Source organism: Halichoerus grypus, chromosome 4 (genome assembly GCF_964656455.1).
Source record: "Halichoerus grypus chromosome 4, mHalGry1.hap1.1, whole genome shotgun sequence".
Classification (NCBI taxonomy): domain Eukaryota; kingdom Metazoa; phylum Chordata; class Mammalia; order Carnivora; family Phocidae; genus Halichoerus; species Halichoerus grypus.
In genome coordinates, this window is record NC_135715.1 from 110,808,970 (window position 1) to 110,830,298 (window position 21,329).

General features: G+C 37.4%; 1 protein-coding gene across 1 annotated transcript in view; it reads left to right on the top strand.

The window, feature by feature from the left end:
- The first annotated feature begins 4,255 nt into the window (after positions 1 to 4,255).
- LOC118537897 (uncharacterized) overlaps positions 4,256 to 21,329 on the top strand; it is a 220,984-nt gene continuing 203,910 nt past the window's right edge. The window contains exon 1 of the mRNA XM_078069978.1: positions 4,256 to 4,614. The gene's annotated coding sequence lies outside the window, so the exon portion shown is untranslated. The remainder of the gene's footprint in view (positions 4,615 to 21,329) is intronic.

Genomic DNA, 21,329 nt, shown 5'->3' on the forward strand with positions numbered 1-21,329 from the left:
TCATGTGAAACAACTATGAAGGCTACTAGCTCTTAAACTCCTTTCAAGGTGTTCCAAGTCACCCTGCAATGCACTCATTTTCCTTGATAAATGCCATCAGGCAATCACTGGTTCAATTTATTTTGGTAAAATTTTATTTTGTTAAAAATATTTGGAGATTTGGATATATATATATACATATATATATAATTTGGATATATATATAAAATATGGATATATATATAAAATTTGGATATATATATATTTGGATATATATATAATTTGGAGATATATATATATATATCTATATATATAGTTGGAACAGGGGGATTCAGATTTATTTTTTATTATACCTTATCACTACTTTTCTAAATGTATAATTAAACATAAAATCTAAAAAAATACTTTCCTACTGTGTAGTTGCTTTTTATTAGCCTATACATAATTATTATTTTAACAGTTCTTACCACTATAGTTCTTAATTTGGGGCTCATATTCAACAGATGATCTTTTCGATATAAATTTCGGTATTTGTTATACTGAACCTAACCAATATTGGCCCTTAAATCCACAGGTTTATAGTTTGCTGTTAAATGTTATATTCCTTGGCAATTCTATATTAGAGAGATCTGTTTGCATGATGACTCTGTATTCCAAAATATTAACTCTCCTCCAAGCTTTATGTTGTCATAAAAATGGATAGACTTCCTTCTGTATCTCCTAATCTAAGCCATTCACAAAAACTTTGAGCAGAAGTAAACGAACAGAAGCCCATGTATACCATATCGACTATAGTTCTTCTCAGCTTGATAATTATCAAAAGCCTATATTTACATTTCATCAGAGACAAATCTAACATAAGTTAATTGCATTATATTTTCTTTTTTTTTAAATTTTATTTTATTATGTTATGTTAGTCACCATACAATACATCATTAGTTTTTGACGTAATGATCCATGATTCATTGTTTTTGTATAACACCCAGTGCTCCATGCAGTACGTGCCCTCCTTAATACCCATCACCGGGCTCACCCATCCCCCCACCCGCCTCCCCTCTAAAACCCTGTTTGTTTCTCAGAGTCCATAGTCTCTCATGGTTCATCTCTCCCTCCAATTTCCCCCCCCTTCATTTTTCCTTTCCTTCTCTTAATGTCCTACATGCTATGCCTTATGTTCCACAAATAAGTGAAACCATACGATAATTGACTTTCTCTGCTTGACTTATTTCACTTAGCATAATCTCCTCCAGTCCCATCCATGTTGATGTAAAAGTTGGGTATTCATCCTTTCTGATGGCTGAGTAATATTCCATTGTATATATGGACCACATCTTCTTTATCCATTCATCTGTTGAAGGGCATCTCGGCTCTTTCCACAGTTTGGCTATTGCGGACATTGCTGCTATAAACATTGGGGTGCATATGGTCTTTCTTTTCACTACGTGAATGGGAGAAGATATTTGCAAATGACACTACAGATAAAGGGCTGGTATCCAAGATCTATAAAGAACTTCTCAAACTCAACACCCAAAAAACAAATAATCAAGTCAAAAAATGGGCAGAAGACATGAACAGACACTTCTCTAAAGAAGACATACAAATGGCTAACAGACACATGAAAAAATGTTCATCAGCATTAGCCATCAGGGAAATTCAAATCAAAACCACACCGATACCACGTTACACCAGTTAGAATGGCAAAAATTGACAAGACAAGAAACAACAAATGTTGGAGAGGTTGTGGAGAAAGGGGAACCCTCTTACACTGTTGGTGGGAATGTAAGTTGGTACAGCCACTTTGGAAAACAATGTGGAGGTGCTTCAGAAAATTAAAAATGAAGCTACCCTATGACCCAGCAATTGCACTCCTGGGTATTTACCCCAAAGACACAGATGTAGTGCATTATGTTTTCTACATGACACCAATAAGGGCAATTTTAGAGAACTGAGAGAGGTAGAGAGAAAGAGAAAACACTGTACGTAATGGAGTCTCTCCTTCCCTTCATTCTGCTCAAGTGATGTAGGTTTTGTGGTTGTAGTTCTCATGGGATTCCAAGTGTTCATAAAGTTCTGTATTTGATCATTTCATCAGGCTGAGTGTGATTCTAGTTTTTAAAGATTTGGGGGGATATACAATATGGTTTGTAAACATGAGCCAACTACTTCATATAATGCTCAATCACAGAAAAAATGATTATTTCCATAGCTGCAGGAAAAACTGGCTCTGTTGTTCTTACCGAGACAAACATACTAAAAACAATTTCAAAGACAATTTTGACTGCACGGTATTATTATCCTACAAATAAAATGTGAAACCTTTAACAAGATACAACTCCCCTTAACTGTACCATGATTTAACCCTAATCTCCATTTTATCAATGAAGACATGATGTATAATTTCTGATGGGAATAAAGATAAAGTATTCTTTTGCTTTCCCCTAATCTAAACTAGAAACATTTCTGCAAAATGAAGTTAGGCTATTGAAATGTTACTTATTACTTGTGGCTATTTGCTAACTTCTAGCGGTCCTTTCCTTTTTTTTTATGTGATCATGAATGATGTTTTCTAACACATTTAGCTTTTGGTATTTTCTAGACTTTAAAAAAAAAATGGGTAGATTCACGCATACTCAGATATTCTGGCATGAATGCAGAGGGCAGTACTAGATACTTAGTGGAGATTTAGTTTCCTCATCTGACCAAATGCTTAGCACTGGCTTTTCAATCTCTGCTCAGTTCTTCTTCATATACCATGTTTCATACTGCCTTCAACGCCCAACAAAGACTCCGCATTTTCATAAAGTTTTCTCTGAACATATATCCTATGCTAAAACTTTCCTCTCCTCATGTATTCAGGACTTCTAAAATAATCATTCACTGTTTACAAATGTTGTCTTGTAATCATTCGTTTATCATCTGTAAAGATGGTACATTTAAAGATGTAAAGATAGTACATTTAAAAAATGTACCTGCAGTCAAGTCAGGTATGGTTTAAGTTGTAAAGATAGTACATTTAAAAATGTATTCACAGTCAAGTCAGGTATGGTTTAAGAGAGATAAGTCCTAGATGCCATAAGAGCATGTGGATGGCTCCCTTCCCTGGCTGCATATTGGAATCACCCAAGGATTTAAAACAAACACCAAAACTCATGCCCGTGGTCTGATTTACCTGGTGTAGAATAGACCTGAGGCATTAGTAGTTGTAAAGTTCCCTGGGGTACTTCCATTGTACAGCCAGGGCTGAGAACCATGGGTCCCCCTTTAACTGAATGCCTGCAGGGGGTCCTTAGTGTACAGGTATTGCCACCTGTCCCTCGGGCCAACATCAGTACCTCATTGGGTCTTCAACTTTTCACAAAGAACGGTAATAAAGAAGTTTGAAAAAAGACTGGGTTTGCTTTTAACATTCATTTTCATGGTCCCAGCAGTAAATTAGAAGACTGCGGATTCTATGATGCAGCCGCCAGGAATAGCAACAGCCTCTGGAATTCGTTATCTAGAACTCATGTAATAAATTGAATACCAGGCATCAGTGATCTTCATCCTTGTAGAAGGTGAATAGCATCCATTTTATTTCCTTCACCAGCTCCTTTCCATGTGATGTCTTTACCTTTATGTTTTATCCGTAGCTTTTCTTTAATTTTAAAGATTGTTTTCTGGGCCCAGGCACTTTAATTATTTTTAAGCAAAAATGGACAAATTCCATGTCTACTATGGATAAAAAAGACCCCAATAATCTTACTAGTTAGCCAAGTCTACCCTTACCAAAGAAGAAAATAGAGACATGCATTCTTTTAAGTCAGGCTAAATATAATATTGTTTACAGTATATAGGTAATTGAAGAAATCAGGTTTTCCCTCCACCCACTATATATCTAGATAATTGCCTCATTCCTTACCCCCCCCCATCCCTCATCACCCTGTTCCCTTATTTTACTGCATAAACAACCTGGCTTTCCCTTTTGTGGTATTTGCTTTTTCTTTAACTAGCACCCTTCAAAGGTTAAAAAAATAGAGAGAGAGGGACTATCCAGTCTGCATCACTACTTAAAACTATTAGAAGACAGCAATTCACTAGTTGGGACAATACAATTCAAAACACCAAAAAGATAACAGGTTTTGAGAAATTGGCATATGTTAGTGATTATACAATCATTCATTTCCCACAGATTTCTTTTTATAGGAAACTTTGGAAAATCCCAAAAGAACTGACCGAGTCATTTAAACCACAACAGGTTTCTTTCAACATCAAAACCATGGGTAGGAGTGGGTGAGGAATCATTTTCTTTTTCTTTTCTTTTCTTTTTTCTTTTATTCTCTTCTCTTCTCTTCTTTCTCTTCTCTTCTCTTCTTTCTCTTCTCTTCTCTTCCCTTTTATCTCCATCTCTTTTCTTCTCTTCTCCTCTCTTTTCTGTTCCTGTCCTGTCCTTTCCTTTCTCTCTTTCTTTTCTAAGCATGGATAGCTTGGTCTGAGTGTACAGAGCTGTGGCTTCCCCTCCTGTGGACGCCTTCTGAACAGCAGACCTGACTTCCTCCTCAAACCAAGGCATCCTGAAAACATCCAAGCAGAGGAAGCATTTTTTCACCATGACATGGGAAAGGGCCACAGAGATCCAAATGGAAACGGACATTTCATGTGAGTGACTATTTCTACCCCAGCTTGGCTTCTTGCCTAATTCAACAGACACTTAGGTGGCTGACGAGGGAAATTTTTGTTAAAGTGGATCCAACACTGAGTTGGACACGAAGCCTTTTGACTGGCGGCCGAGTTCCTTGTGCTAGCTGGCAAAATTCACAAATTTTTCTTTTGGTTGTTGTTGTTGGGTTTTGAAAATACTTCATTTCCTGGCAACAGTTTTCTTTCTTTAGTAGATAAAGGGAAAGATCTTTTCCATCTACACCATATAACACTCCTATCATCTTAGAAACTGTTTTCTCAACCAGGCAGGATCCCCTGAAGACTCACTCTCGCTCTCCATGGCCTCTTGACAGCTGGCTTATAACCAAGTGGTCTCAGAAACGTCCTCCCTTTCCCTGATTGTGTATGTCAGCAGGAGTCTGTTTGCTGTCATCAGAAGGTTCATCTTACATGTATGACCACAGGAGCTGTGTGTGTGTGTGTGTGTGTGTGTGTGTGTGTTTGTGTAAGGGGTGGGCACAGAGCCCAGTTTTAAGCTTTCAGGAATACTCAAAAACTGTGATTGAGAAAATTAGAGATTAAGATGGTACTCCTTCCCCTGTTGCTCCCTAGGAAGCAGTGTAAAATCTCTTGTTATGGGACACCTATCATATTGATGCAAGACACACCACTGTGTTAATCAAAGATAGACCATCTTCTACACTGGTGGCAGAGTGAATCGACACAACCTTTCTGAGTAGCATGGTAACATTACAAGTCAAAGTTTTAAAAATCATCTATCTGTACTTAGGAATTGATCTTAAGGAAGTATTCACAAGTGTACACTAAGATTTATTAGCAAGGATTTTCACTGCAAAATAAAAAGTGAAAACAAATGTCCAACATTTGGGAAATGGTGATGTGTCCATCTAATGGAAGATTCTGTAGTTGTGTTTTAAAAGAATATACAAAGATATGAGGCAAGGTCTTTAACATACTGTAGAGGGAAGGAAAAAGAAGAATAAGAAACTGACACCGTTTAATGACAGCTTAGTATAAATATGTATGCATGACTGCATAAGTAAATGACTAATAGGAAATACACCAAAGTTGTAGCAGTGATTTTTTCTGTAGCTTGCCATTCCAGCTAGGATGGATGGATGGATGGATGGATGGATAGATAGATAATTAGGTAGATACACGTAAAACTGTTCTTGTAAGAAGGAAAATGCACTTTGTTAGATACAAAAAAGGAAATATTTACCTAATCTGTAAATAATATAAGTTATGAAAATATCCATATCAAAGTAAAAAGAAGCATTTCATAGGCATAACCATCACAGAAATAGAAATGGTTTAAAACAGATAAGAAATTCTAGGTAGAGCAGACAGCTGAGAGACCACCTAGTTCCTCTTTCTGTTTTCCCAGGGGAGAAACAAGAAGCACAGAGAGGTGGTATTTCTTTTATTGAGGTCATACTAACTTTGTGATCAAACTAGAACAGCCCTACATGTTGTGTAGACAATGTTTGATAAGTGTTGGTATGCAGCAGAAGCAAGAGCAAGAGCTTCTGTCTTTGAATCTGTTGCTATTTATGCATCTGACTTTTAACGTGGATGACTTTGAATTTGAGATTAATCGAAAATGCAAGGGAAATAAACTAAAAGAAATGATTTCCAATCCAGTAACATAAAGTTCCTTTAGTAAGGTATTTTTTTTCTGCATCAAGTACAGAAATTTGTAAGAATTCAATAAATAGTTGGTGACCAAATTAATAAACACACAAAGTTTTCAGAAACATTTTCCCTATGGCATGGAGTTATATGTAGTTAGAATTGGCAGTACTGTTTAAATAATTCACATAGGTCTTTCCTTAAATCGTATAAGACTTCCTGAAGAACAAGAGTGGCTTCATTTTGGTTTAAACGCTTCCCTTTCTCAATGTGTAGATCTTATGTTGCAAATATTAACTGTGAAAGCATCACATACTACCTACCTGGTATTATAACTTTCTTACAATTCAGTCAGTGAGTATTTATAATTTCTAAGTAGGGGTCTTTAAGCTAATGAGTTCTGAATAATATTTATGAACTATATTTTAATGACCCATTCTTTTTATTGAAAACATTAAAATCTTTTAGAAATCACTTTATAAATGCGATTATAATTCTTTTACCGTATTCATAGACCACTGCTTTCTCAGGAAAAGAGGTTAAATGATTCAGGTTTAAAGAAACAAATTACCATGCTAATCTTCAGGTATTTCTCTTCCTGACGTGACCACTCCCGTCTAATTGTGGCCGCACAGGCTTCATCGTGGTGCTGCTTTCATTGGTGCTCCACAGAGTTATTTGTCAGAGACTTGAGATTTGATGTAAGAAACACTAACCTTCAGCTCTTTCTGAAACAGACTGGCTCCTCTAAAATAATTCATAGAGTTGGCCTCATGAAAAGATAGGTGAGTCTACCAGGTGGAAGGACTTCAAATGTAATACAGGAGCTTTTAGTAGCATTTAGACTGATGTTCAGGATTCTTAGAATTAACTGTGCAGGCATCTCTGAATGTCGTGGACTGTTGAAAAGCCCAGAGCACGATTGCTGCAACTGTCCCACAGTGGTAAGGTGTTCAGTTTGACCATGGAAGTTTTGAACAAATTGGGAAGTATTACTTAAAAGCTTCCTTTGATAAGTTGCAGGGTCTTGTAACCCTGGGTTCTCTTCCTCTCGTGGCACTGATTGGTGCAGCCTGGGTAGAGGTACCTACCTGTCGAGATGAAGCAGGTGCCCTTTACCGGCCGTGCTCCAACTCTGACCTAGCCTGCTTTACTCAGACGTTAACTCATTTCCAGCTTCATCAATGTGGACATTTGATTTTTTTTGACCGCTGTCAGAGGACTAAAGCATTGTCGGTGCTGCCCTCTGCCCCAGGTATATTTGTAACTTGACTCAACATTTAACCCCATATTGCATTGGAAAGTACGCTGAAATTTCAGTAGGTAATTCCCTTTTATATCCTTTTATGTGCAAGTTATAGGCCCTCTTTATTCATTTTACGTCTTCCCTCTATTTTTAAGGAAATAATACAAGGTTTCCTAACCAGCTTTTCTGGGCTACTGCAGACTTTGCTTTTCTCCTCCTTTTCTGAAGTCTCATGGCATGTTTTATCTCTAAGAATTTAGTTCTTATGATTGGCGCTGTAATATTGCTCTGGAATTCAATCCAATTCAAAGTCAGACATTTTTCTCCACAACGGGCAAGGATAATGCCTTTTACCAATATTACATATAATACTAATATTTTTACTCATATTACTACTAATAAACTGGTGTTAATTTACTAAAATTCCTAATATTACCGAACCTAGTTGAGCGCTGTGTGCACAGCCGATCTGCAAGTGTACTCATTGACTGCGTCAGTATTTCCACTTCTTCACTATTTAACCTAAAACCTTAATTTCTTTCAGTATGAAAATTATTTATTGAACTGTAGCATATCACCCATAATGCAGAGTAAGTCAAATAATATCAATTCCTCCTTCGTGTGTTTAGGAAGAAATACTTCTCACAGATGCATAACACAAAAGTGTTAGTTCCTGCCCTGAATTTCTATTGCTTTATACATTTCTTCTTACCACTGCTGAGCCAATGTTTTCCTCTTTTAATTTCTCTATTAACTTTAATTAGGCTCATGAGTTTGCCGGCCAGGTGGGTTTTCCCTAAATACTCACAACTCCATTTTCCAGGCTAACAGCAGAATTAAGTTAAGCTGCAGATTTGTGGCAGAATCTAACATTATAAGCTATGGAAGGTTCCAGTGCCACCACAACTCATTTTATCCACTGAGGATTTCAGCAGGCAGCACTTTTAATAAGCCAGGCTCGACATTTTTCAAGGAATACTTTGGGATCCATTTTTGAAGGCAATATTGGTTATGATTCCACAGCTGGAAGATTTCCGAGGAAATAATGTTTTGTCCTCTTGAAAACGTACTTGGTCCACACGGCATACAGAACATAATAACTCTAAGCAACCGGTTCTCAATTTTACTAACACATATCTCTAATATGTAATTTTCCAATGTCATTATAGTAGGGGCATATGATAAAAGAAGAGTAGGATTAGTTCCAATTCACTCTTACTTTATCTCATTTTGTCTTTTAGGGAACATAAATCGCCTACATTATTTATGTATTTTAGTGCATTAACATAGATTTCATTTGTAATTTTCTTACTAAAAATCGTGAAAAAATGAACAGAACAGAGCTGAAAATCTTCCTGCGATCATATGGGGCATTAGATCGTCTCAGGTACCGGCTGCTGGTTTAATAAAAGGATAGGATTTCCATTTACTCCAGGCAGGCTTAATGTATTGTTCTCGGAGTGAGACAGTCAGAATGAGTCAGGAGCCAAAGAATACACTTTATAGACACAAATAATCGTAAATTCAGAATGTCACCTTTAGGCAGAGGCATTTTTATTATTGTTAGTGGAGCTGCTGAGTAGGTTTGATGTTTTATTCTCTTGAGGACTCAATGTTCCCGAGTCCTGGAGCCCTGTCTTTATCGGGCTCGCAAGGAGGGAGCCCAGCCAAACTTGCTTCCTATACTTCTCTATGATTGATAGCAGATGGCATGCTTTAAAATAAACCTATCCATTAGCAGTCCTCAGTGTTTTCACTCAAGGCATTTACAACTGTCTCAAGCAGAAAACACATTCACTCCATGAGCTAGTTTCAGTCCACAACAGCTGTACAGGTGCAAATCTCTCATTAACTCTTAAATAGTAGTGAAATAAACAATGGCTTTTTCTCTTACCCTATTTAAGGGAGTATACTTCAAAGCTGCTGTGGAATTACTCTCCTCTACAGCAGAGCTTCAAAGGATGGAGTTTTATTAAAACTGAGTAATATTATGCCATCATATGCTAGTCCAAAGAACGTATAAACCATGCGGTGGATGTTATAGTTTTAAAACTCGTTTCTAGGCACACATATTTGGTGGTAAATAACAGTCTCATAGGAGTGTTTGTGATGAGGTAGAAAAGAAGAAACAAAACTCAACAAGAGTCCTTGGCCAGGGACTCAGGCCCCTGATTCCATGCACCTCTACCAGAGACATGTAGTCTCCTCTCCCCTCCCTCTGGTCCCTCCCTGTTTGCAAAGGGAGTGTTCACCTGAGCTTTGGCCGTATGACGAGTTAATGGTTTCTTTTTAGGCAGCCAATCAAATTTCCTTGCATATTGGTGTTTAGAGAAAAGCAGTCATTTTATTTATTTATTTTTAAAGATTTATTTATTTGGGGGAGGGGAAGGGACAGAGGGAGAGAGAATCCTGAAGCAGACTCCCCGCTGAGTGCAGAGCCCTACTTGGGCTTGATCCCAGGACCACGAGATCATGAACTGAGCCGAAATCAAGAGTTGGACGCTTAACCTATTGAGCCACCCAGGCGCCCCAAGCAAAGTCATTTTAAAAGTTAATTTGTTGGGCGCCTGGGTGGCTCAGTTGGTTAAGCGACTGCCTTCGGCTCAGGTCATGATCCCGGAGTCCCAGGATCGAGCCCAGATCCGGCTCCCTGCTCAGCGGGGAGTCTGCTTCTCCCTCTGACCCTCTCTCCTCTCATGCTCTCTCTCACTCTCTCTTTCTTAAATAAATAAAAATCTTAAAAAAAAAAAAGTTAATTTGTCACCCATACTGAACACAGGTGAGAAGGTTGATTTGTGCTCAAGGGAAGAAAAAAAAAAACTCTGTAGTATAAAAGAGTATTATTATTAATATTGGCAAATACTTAACAGAACTTACCTTGTGCCAAGTATTGCTCTATAATTTTACAAAAAATAACTTACTAAATCTTATCAACAACTCTTGAGAAACTATTATTAAGATTCCTAATTTTACATATAAGGAAGCCACTATGCTGTGTTATGGTTGTTGTAATTAACAATAAGACCCCAGACAGAGTATTTCCTGAAAGGAGGAACTGAGAGCATGGATTCCGAGGCCACACTGCCTGGGTTCAAATGCTTGCTTCAGCGCTTATTGTCTGTATGACTGTAGGCATGTCCTTTGTCGGTCCCTGTCTGTTTGCTCACTTCTTACTTTATAGGCCTACTGTGCGCTAATAACTGATATGGTCATTGTGATGACTGAATGAATTAGTGTATGTGTAATGCATAGAAGAGTGCCTGAGACTTAGTAAATGCTGTGAAAGTTTTAGCTATTGCATTGCAATCATCATCATTATGAAACATATTAGACTAATGTTAAGCCTCTAATGTAGTTTTCTCTGATTATCTTCTTTGTCTAAGATTCTGTGTTTTGAAATATTTTAATGTTCAAACAAAACAATTTATTTGTTTTTATTTCACATTTTATTAATCAAACACATACACAGTTGCTAATCGGAGACTCTGATCAGCATGAGGTACTAAGAGTTTTCATATGAAATTGATAAGATTTTACCCCAAAGCAAAGTAATTTGACACTCTAGCTTTAGCAGCCTTATTATTGGTGAGTGTGTTATTCCCTTGGGCTTTCTGAAATAATGAAACTGGTTGATGGAGCCCTTCATTACAACCTTCCATGGGTCCCAATGGGCCCATGCTGCCATGATAGATAAACCTAAGGCAAAATATCTCTTCAATGGGCAGCTGGAGAAGCAAAGCAGTAACAGTCATAAAATATGTTCTATGCCTATCCTATCCCCAGCTATAGTTTTTAAAGGGGAGCATGGTTTAAAGGATTTTTCAGACTGAGGCCACATGCCAGAGACTTGCCATTAACTGCCTAATGACCACCTAATATAGATATTTTGGAAAAATGCTGAAAAAATCCAAGTGGGCATAAGGCACTTCCATTACAAGCCATCTTCATGGATTCTGTGTGTTTTCTCACCAGGAGCCTTTTGTAGAGACATTTGTCTTCTTGTCTTTGAAAGTTGCACTCAAGTAAGTTTTAGAATAAATATACCTATACACAAGGTGAAAAAAACCCCAAAATGATGCAGGGAAATTTAAGTGATGAACAACACCTGTTAGTGCTGGCTTATTTTATGTTGGTATGGATATTAGATATCCAATTATTACCATTATAATAATGATTTGGTTACCCATAACATTTCACTTGGATTTCTGAAAAGTAATTCCATATTGGGTGTGGTTATAGAAGGTAAACACGGGGCCAATGGATATTCCATACTTCTTGCTGTAAGCTTCAAGGGAATATGGCTAGAAATTTGAGATTACTCAAGGGTACCTTGATGTGCATTTTAGAGGAAGTTGGTATATTAATGGTTCCTCTACACTTCATTACTAGTTTTAGTATCACACTGAATGGGATTAAGTCAGTTAGATTTACAAACTCTTTACACAGAGAGGAAGAAAGAAAAAAAAGAAATAAGGAATGGGGCCTAGGAAAATCGGTATACTTATTGGATTAAATGTCCTAGAGAGAGAAATTAAGTTTTAGTAAGAAGTTATTTTTTCCAGAAAGGTAGATATTAGGAGCTTGAAAAAAATTAAAAATATATTTAAATATTAAGATTTTTATGGTAGAATGAACTAAGACTATATTATTACAGAAGTATAACTATGTATGATTTATATCTCCTATAGAACTCCAAATAATCAGCATTTGTAATGCAATGGAAGAAAGGAAGTTAGGGAACTAGACATCAGTGTACCTGCATTCAATAAAGAATAACAACCTAATATCTGTCTACCCTTAGGCCAATTACTTCAGCTCTTTGTTCTTAAATGTAAGTTCCCTATGTCTCAGATTCCTCATCTGTAAGTTAAGAGGGTTGGGCTGGATCAGAAAACCAAACAAATGGCAGGTGGGTTTGGATTCCCCACTCCCATGGCCATGACAGGCACCAATAATTGATTACAGACTCTCCTTGCTGAGCCAATATGAGGCCTTTGAATTCTCAATGCAGTGACCTGAGCAGCCTTCCTGTGATCCTCCTTACTCAAAGTGAACTTGAAATGAGGCTCATTTGGTATCTCTGTGAGTCCCTCGATGGTCCCTAAAGTGGATTAATGGTTTTCCACCTTGAGGCACAATCTAAGTTTAAATGGGCAGATGTGTTAAATGGAGAAATGGATAAAATAATTCATATTTTGGTGAGTATGGTATAAATGCTGGTGTTTTAATATTTCCTTCAATGACTGTATTCCTGTGAGGAATGCTTCCTTTTAGGGAAATCATTTTCTTTTTTAATTTTAAAACATTTTTAAGATTTTATTTATTTATTTGTCAGAGAGAGAGAGTACAAGCAGGGGGAGCAGCAGGCAGAGGGAGAATCAGGCTCCCCGCTGAGCAAGGAGCCTGATGCGGGGCTCGATCCCAGAACCCTGGGATCACGACCCTAGCCGAAGGCAGACACTTAACCAACTGAGCCACCCAGGTGCCCCTAGGGAAATCTTGATATCCTTTCACACTGGCTCATTTATTGATTGATATGGCTTTAAAACTGCTGAACCTATTGTTTTCTTTTCATTGCTCACTCGGCCTCTTATTCAGTATAACCTTAAAGTACTTTCTGCTAGTTTATACCCTGTCTGTGTTCTTCTAAACTGATCCAAGAATTGTGTTCCCAGTGTTCTCTTTGATAGCTATTTATCCCTTGAGTCCCCCTTTTCCTGTTTATTCTTTTGAAGACTTGTTCCACTTCGTTCAAAATTTGAAATTTGAAATCTCCAAGTAGTGTATATCTGTCTATATCTCTCTCTGAACTCTGTTCAGTTGGAATGTTTTAGAAGTTGAGGTTCATTCCCAACGATGGGTCATGTTGGGTTTCTCTGCATTATTAGTTATGTGTCAGAGTAGACAGCAGTTATCCAGAGCTTTCCAACGTGAATAGCAGTCCTTGGAAATCAGGAAATTATCTTTAGTTGACAAAACTTCCCTGATAAATATGTAACTTATTGCATCATCTAAAATAATAGCAATTTCTTTAGAATGTATTGAGTTTAGCATTATTCCTTACAATAATTCTTCTTTTTCATATACTTTCAGATGGAGTAAATAAACTGTCCCAGCTCAGAACTTTATTACTATTATACCTTTTAGTAGCACTTTACATGTTATAGAATGCTTTGTAGTTTCTATTTCTAGTGGTTTTCAAGAAAATGTGGTCTTTGGGGTATAATTATGGGTTAGGACTTAGGAGACAGAGTTAGCCCTTCCCTGTCTCTGTCACTATGATTTAGGTTACAATCAATGACCAGTGACCCTATTTCTCCACAATCAAGTTTTCATCTCTGTAAAATGGGTACAGTATTGCTAATTTTGTTTGTGCGTGTGCTAAAAAGAAACATTTTCCTAGACTATTTGCTTTAAGCTCTTCAAGAGAAGAAAGCCATGAGTATCATACTGTGTCATCTCAGACTCTGTTTACCACTCTCATGTTCCCTTCCTAACAAAGCAATAATGAAATCGTCCCTGAGACAGAAGAGTGGCTGGATGGTAGCCAAGGATTTAGGTTGCATCCCCAGTGGTGTTTGACATTTGTGTTAATCAGTTGACTTTCTTGTCACCTGGAGTAATGTTAAGTTGAATTTGTATATTCAGCACAATGAAACAAGCAAACAGATTTTTCAAATGTTGAATGTTCAGCAAATTAACAGTTATAAGCCTTCATATCCAAAGGCAATGAAGTATTGTTATACAATTAAAATTAAACAGAATTTACATTGACAATAAATAAATATATACTTTAAGTTGAGAAAAATGTGAACAAATATATTAGCAATAATTAACATGTAGTACTTCAAATAATATTTTAATTGTTTACAAAACTAATTTTTCTATTGCACATTCACAGCAAAGCAATCAGGGCATTAATCAGCTAGGTTCTGAATGGCTGACTATCAGAGGTTTGACAGAAATCAGGTCAGAGGCTTGCTGTACAGTTTCCTCTTTGAGAAATCTTGTGACTATTCCCAGGAAGAGAAGCCAAACACACACACACACACACACACACACACACACACACACACAAGCGCGCGGGCGTGCAAACCTTCATAATAAACAAAATAACACTATCACTTTATATGGAACCTTTATTTTCAAAGAATCCCAGAATGCTTATAAACTGTTATTTAAACCATATACAGGAACCACTGAAGCACGGCCTTATTTTGGAGCCAGAAGAGGAGCTGAAATGTCAGTTGAAGTGGATGTTCTTGTTCTGGAAGGGGTGTGGCTTGCGTGACCTAATAGGAGTTTTCTGGCTCTGATTTCTGCCGTGCTGTGTGGGTGGAATTCCTCTGCTTTGGAGCTGCTTGTATAAGGCGAGGCTGTATTGCTTTGGAAGGTGGGAAGTGAAGGAGCATCCAGTAGTGGAAAGAGGAGGCATGGGGAATGGACTGTTTATGTTCCTGTCACCAAGTGGCAGTGACTACAGCCAGTCACGAGTTGCTGGGCTCCCTGCCCTTGGGTAGAAAAACTCTGTCCCAGGTGCTAACTGAACCAAGTTATTTGCATTGCCAAATGAAAAATTCATCTCCTATGTGAGTTTTTGAAGGAAAAATATAATGACAAGTTCAACTGGCTCACATATAGGATCATAGAATTTTGGAATAGGATGGATACCGGAGATTATCTAGTCAAAAAGCTTTATTTTATCTTTGAGAAAACTAGGACCCAAACAGGGGAAGAGATAAGAGCACTATCTTAGATCAATATCAGAATCTTCCATTTGGAAAAGACCTTAGTGATTAACTAATTACATCCGCCACACAATTATAGAATGACATCCAAAACCCTTCTGAGAATTATTTCAGCACTTCTGTTGACTGACAGGGACTAGGATGTCAGAGAGCAATGAATTCCATTGTTGGAAGTCTCCCCTTAGGAATATTCTTCAGAATATTCATTCTTTCATTTCTTTAATACACATTTATTAAGTGCCAATTATGTGCCAGGTATTAAGCTAGGCTTTGGAACACAAAGGAACAAATACAAAACAAGAGCACCTGATATTTATTGAGACCACATTACAGGTTAGTTACCATGTGCTTTATACATATTAACTCATTTATTCCTCATAACAAGCCTTTGAAGTAGGAGCTGTTATTTTCCCCATTTACAGGTAAAGAAGAGAGTATAACTTGCCAAAAAGATGCAGCTAATAAGTGGCAGAGCAGGGATTTAAGCCAGGTGTGATGGCTTTTGAGTCTATGCTCTTCACCATAACTCCATTGCACTCTAAGTCACCAGCTAAACCAATAAATGAACAACACAATAATTGATTCTTATTAGAGCTATGAAGCAAAGGAGCAGAGTTCTACAAAAGGCTTAATGAGCCCCACTAGCCACAGTGGTCAGGGAGGACTTTGAAGGAACCAGCCATCAGAATAGCTTTGTCCAGAGAGGAACAAGCTCAAAGGCTTCCCCAACAAGAATGGGGAAGAATCTGATGGAGCCCAAACTTTCTTCTTCTAAAATTCTCCAATTTAATTCTACTCTTAAAATTATAAAATGTAGATTGAATCCCTCTATCATATACATCTGGGAGTAAGTGAGGCTCTTTTTCTTGAGAAGTACAATATAAACCATCAATCAGTGATTTTATAAACAGACCTTTGCCTTTTAATAAAGGCCTTTGTAGAAACTATTAGGTTTTGTCCTTAATCTCTGCTCCTTTTATTTTGTTGTTTCTGTCACCTCACTTGCTTCTCCCACCTTTATAATAATGGTGTTTGCTAAAAACGACCTCCCCTGATCCTTGGCACTTTAATGGGAAAAAAAAAAAAACAACTAAAATGTTTAGTTTAGTGTTTACTATGTATCAAGCTTCAGGGGAAGACCCTTATATACGTTATTTCATTTAAATATCACACTTCGATAAGTTGTATCATTAAATAATTTAACACATTGAGGTCAGGGAGATTAAATTTGCCTAAGACCACTCTACTGGTTAGTAGCAAGCCCTGAATTAAAAAAAAAAAAAAAATGTTTGCATGATTCCAAAAATTGCTCAATTCTTTTCTTCCCATATTCCCCCTGTTAATTTGCTGAATATTCTGATGTTTAAAAAATTTGTTTACTTGTTTTGTTGTTCTGACTATACAAATTCAACTTAACATTACTCCAGGTGATAAGAAAGTCAACTGATTAATGTCAAACACCACTGGAGATGCAACCAAAATCCTTGGCTACCATCCAGCCACTCCTCTGTCTCAGGGACAATTTCATTATTTCTTTGTTGAGAAGGTGACCTGAGGGTGGAAACAAAGTAGAGCCTTACTTATGATGGGAGCTTCCTAGGACAGCTTAGGAAACCTCAGTAGGGTTAGGGCCTCCTCTTTGTTGTTGTTGTTACATATACATCTCTGATCTCAGGATGGGTCTTATAATTGATAGCATTTTATAAGCCAGTCGTGGCATAGTTTTCATTGTTTGTTTACTATGAATGTACTTGGTCATAGATAGTTATATTGTTGTTTCAGTTATATATGGATTGTTGCAAATACATATGTTTAATTGCTTCTTTTTATTTTTTTATTGAAGTATAATTGATGTACAATATCCTATTAGTTTCAGGTGTATATCATGCTGATTTGATATTTTCATACATTACAAATGATTACCGCAATAAGTCTACTTACCGTCTGTCACCATACAAAGTTACTGCGATACCGTTCACTCTCTTCCCTGTGCTGTACATTATATCCACATGACTTACTTATTTTATAACTGGAAGTTTGTACCTCTTCATCCTTTTCACCTATTTCTCCCACCCCTTTGTCATTACTTTCTAAAATGTTTTCTTGATTGTTGTCTCAAAACTTGCTGCTGACTCCTTGTGATCAGATAAAAAAAACAAAACATAAAATCAAAACTTGGAGAATAATGTCAAGTGATCTGGAAAAAAAAATTAGAGCCCATGGCAGAGCCCTCTTGAAGAACTGACACAGCACCAGTATTCTGCCGGCACGTGTCGTGCTACTGTGTTAAAGAAATCCTGAGCACCATGTCATCACTTAACTAGCATTACTTTTATTTTCTTTATCACACATAAAATAATCCTCAGTGTTAGAGTCCATGACATCTTAGAGCCGATAAAATATGATGAATGACATGACCAAATTCACATAGAAAGTGACTGGTAGGGCCCGCAATCACAAAACTTGAAAAGGGTCCATACTCCAGGCTCTTATTTGCTAAGCTATCCTGCCTTTTAGTAGAACAGTGAGGAATTATTTTTTTTCTACTGCACATATCAAAGATGGGCAACATATTATATGCATTAAAAATTAAAATGCATCCTGCATTATGCCTAGAAAATACTATAAAACAGACCATGACATAATAAAAATACATATTCTATCAGTGTTGATTATAATCTTCGCATAAGATGGTATACTTTCAATGCTAACATTGATTGATCTCCTACAATTAGTCTTCAAGGACAGTGGATTGAGATGGTAGCCATTCAAGAACACACACTGTGTCCATTCTTCATTCTAGGTTTCACTCACATTGTATCTCTTTTTCTGATGTATGGGACTGGTAGTCTAGTAACGTAGGACACTGGGGCTTGACATGTACAAAGAAACTGAAACACTACATTATCTTGGGATAAGAATGAAGAAGAAAAAAACAAAACTACTTAGGGAAGAGTTAAAGAGTTTCTTGATGGCGGAGCATCCTTGAAATTAAATATTTCTCTATACAAGTTGACATTTAAAATGTGTGACTTAAGAGAGATAAGAAGAAAATTGTGAGAAATATAACCTTAAATATTTTGGATCACATTTTCATGAATTATGCAGCATTTGGCACAAACTTTAGGAAACAGAAACACTCTAAGGTAATGATGAGTATCTGTATGCACTTCATGTGAACATACATGCCCACTGACACAGTGTATTTGGGGTATAACGAACTAGATATATAGAATATGTCTATGGCCACATTGCTTTTCCTGTCACCATTCCATCCCTGGGACTAAATGCTGGCTCTTTAAAATTTGTCTTTATGGATGCTTCCATGCTGAACTTACGAAACATAGTTGTTGGATAGCACAAATGTTGTTTTCATTCTTCCTGGGCAGTCGAATGTCCTCTGAGAAGTCACCCTGCAGCCACTCTTAGAGATGACTTGCTGTAGATGGGACGGAACAAAGCAGTAAAAGAAATAAAATGAAGCTATGTTGTCATTGGCTACCCTTTAAACATATTAAAAATTCTCAGAAGAGATAATCTACAGTAGGGAATAGTGCTGTGTTGGCATAGGGTGCACAGGATGACCTAATGGGTCTTTTCCATCTCTAATTCCTGTGATATTGCAGATCTAAGAGATGGAGCCAGTCATTGTTTATACCATAACAGATTTCTGTCTCTCCCCCACCTCCCCACCTCCCCGCCCCCCTCCCGTGTCCCTGGAGTTCAACAGAGAATCTCTTAAAATAAACAAAAACTGTGAGAAACTAAGAGAAGTCAGGGACTGGTCCACTTTTTTTTGGTGGCAGAGTATGGAAAGTATGAAGTGCTGATCTAACTATACAGGCTGGAAAGCACAGGGGCCTGAGCCATTTACACTACAGGCAGTAGTTAAAAAAGGAAAAAAAAAAAAAACTTGAAAAAATGGGTGTAACCCTGGGCTTTGATACAACTGGCCTTTCAGCCCCCACTTGAGATTTGAACATCCCCAAGGGAAGCTGTGGTTTGGAATAAGATCGTGCATTTAATTTCACTCAGAGAACTTATTGGACTTGGCACCAAAAGAAAGAATTTGCAGTATATTTTTTGTCATGATTAGTGGCCCCCTCACCACAACATTTGATTATTTTGGAAAGGGAAAAGTTAAATCCTTGTAAAGTTGTGATTTACAATTTGCGAGCATCCAGGTAGGGAGCATGACTTCTGCCAGCTTGATCATGGGATCCACATTTTATTCTAGCTCATTGATGTGAGAAAACAAAACAGTTCTGTGGGGGGAAATAGACTTGGAAATATATCCCTTGATTATCCTGGGAGATTTTCTCTCTACACTACATCTTCTCTCAGTCACGTTGATTTTGGTCTCGGCTGGAACTTGTAGCGAGAAACTGGCATGTGGCTGGTTTACTTTTCATTTCTAATCTGTAGTATCTGGTATTTTCATTGTTTGATTTCTTGGCCCTCACGGTTATGCAAATCTTGAGGCAAAGGAGTTAAAAGGAGGTTCTAATTTTATACCTGAAAATAACTTTCCCTGGACATTTTTTTTTTTTCCTCAAGCTTTATGATTAAGAGTGGAGATCTCATGGATATTTTAATATGGACTAAAATATGCCCAGATAACCAAAGGGAAAGGGAAAGACCAACTGGGTAGCCTGATGAATATTTTCCTGGTAGATGCACAACTTTCCCCACAACCATGATGCTTTATCCTCTGACATTAAGAATTCTGTTTGCAGAAGTCACATTCCTTTGAACTCAGCTTTCTGAAATGGTGTCCTGCTGCAAGGACTGAAGTAGGGTAAGTTCGAGCATCAATGCTGAGTAACAGCCAAGCAAATTAGATTCTGTTCTAGCATCCAACAGTCAGTCGGGTCTTGAAGCAAATCTCGAAGTGGACTTAATACCAATTTCATGCCACCTCTTTTACTACTTTTGAAATTTGGGGTCTATTTCTATTTGGATTTGTGCTTGCTGGAAAACAGTCTATAATGTTCAGGCAGAGAGTTCTCACCATGATTACTAAGTGAAAGCTATTTGCTGAATAATGTCAATGTAGCAATGCTAGTGGTATTGTTGGCAGAGGGAAAACACTTTTTTTTTCTCTCGTTCTGGACTTGGACAGGAGATAAAGATAAATCAAAGAATTTCACTGGTATTTGGGAAGTATTCCATTTGGTATACTTGTCCCAAGTTGGTCATGGTTGTTAAGGGGACAGACAGGTAAGTGCAAGGAGCCCGGGTTCCAGTCCTAGCCACTGTGTGACCTTGGGCAAATTGTCTGTCTCCTCTAAGTCTGTCTTCTCGTCTGTACAATGGAGCAAGTATAATGGTTTCATTTGGTTGTCGCAGGGATGGGAAGGTGAATAGGAATATATCATTAATGTTGTATAATGATTGGCACATAATAAGAATTCAATAAGTGTTAGTTATTATGGCTGTTTGGTATTGACCTCAGGAGCAGGATAGTTCCTGGTTGTATATCCTGGTAAAATTAGATTCCGTTTCTCTGTGGAAGCGAGATACAAAACCTGCTTCCTCTTTCTACTCTCACTGACTTAATGACAGGGAGTCAATAAGAGTGTTCGTATTTGACCCCATCTTTGCAAAGCTAATACGAAATTTGAATCAAAAGCGAATTCTTTCTGTATTAATGAGGACTTTTTCAATTGATCATGACAGAAAACCAACTTGAACTTTTTCTTATATTCTCATGTTTCTAGGAATTCTAATCTGTGGGTTCCTGTTATCTCCTTTTCCCTCCTGCCCACCCCCCTCATTTTTACTCTCTCCCTTCCTTCTCCAGCATTTACTTTCTTCTATGACGGTTTCATTTTAGGCAAGCTGTCTACACATGATGGCAAATGTGCCCTCCCAGCATAGCTGATCTGACAGAATTCCTAGAGGATACATTGCAAAATAATAAAATGATGTGGCACAGAGATAATTCTCATAGTGAAGGCTAGATTTTCTCCCAAATATCTCTAGTGGATATACACTTACCAGTTACCACTTGTGGTTCATTTTTCTCTACATATGCTCCTTTCTTATATGTGCACAATTTTGTA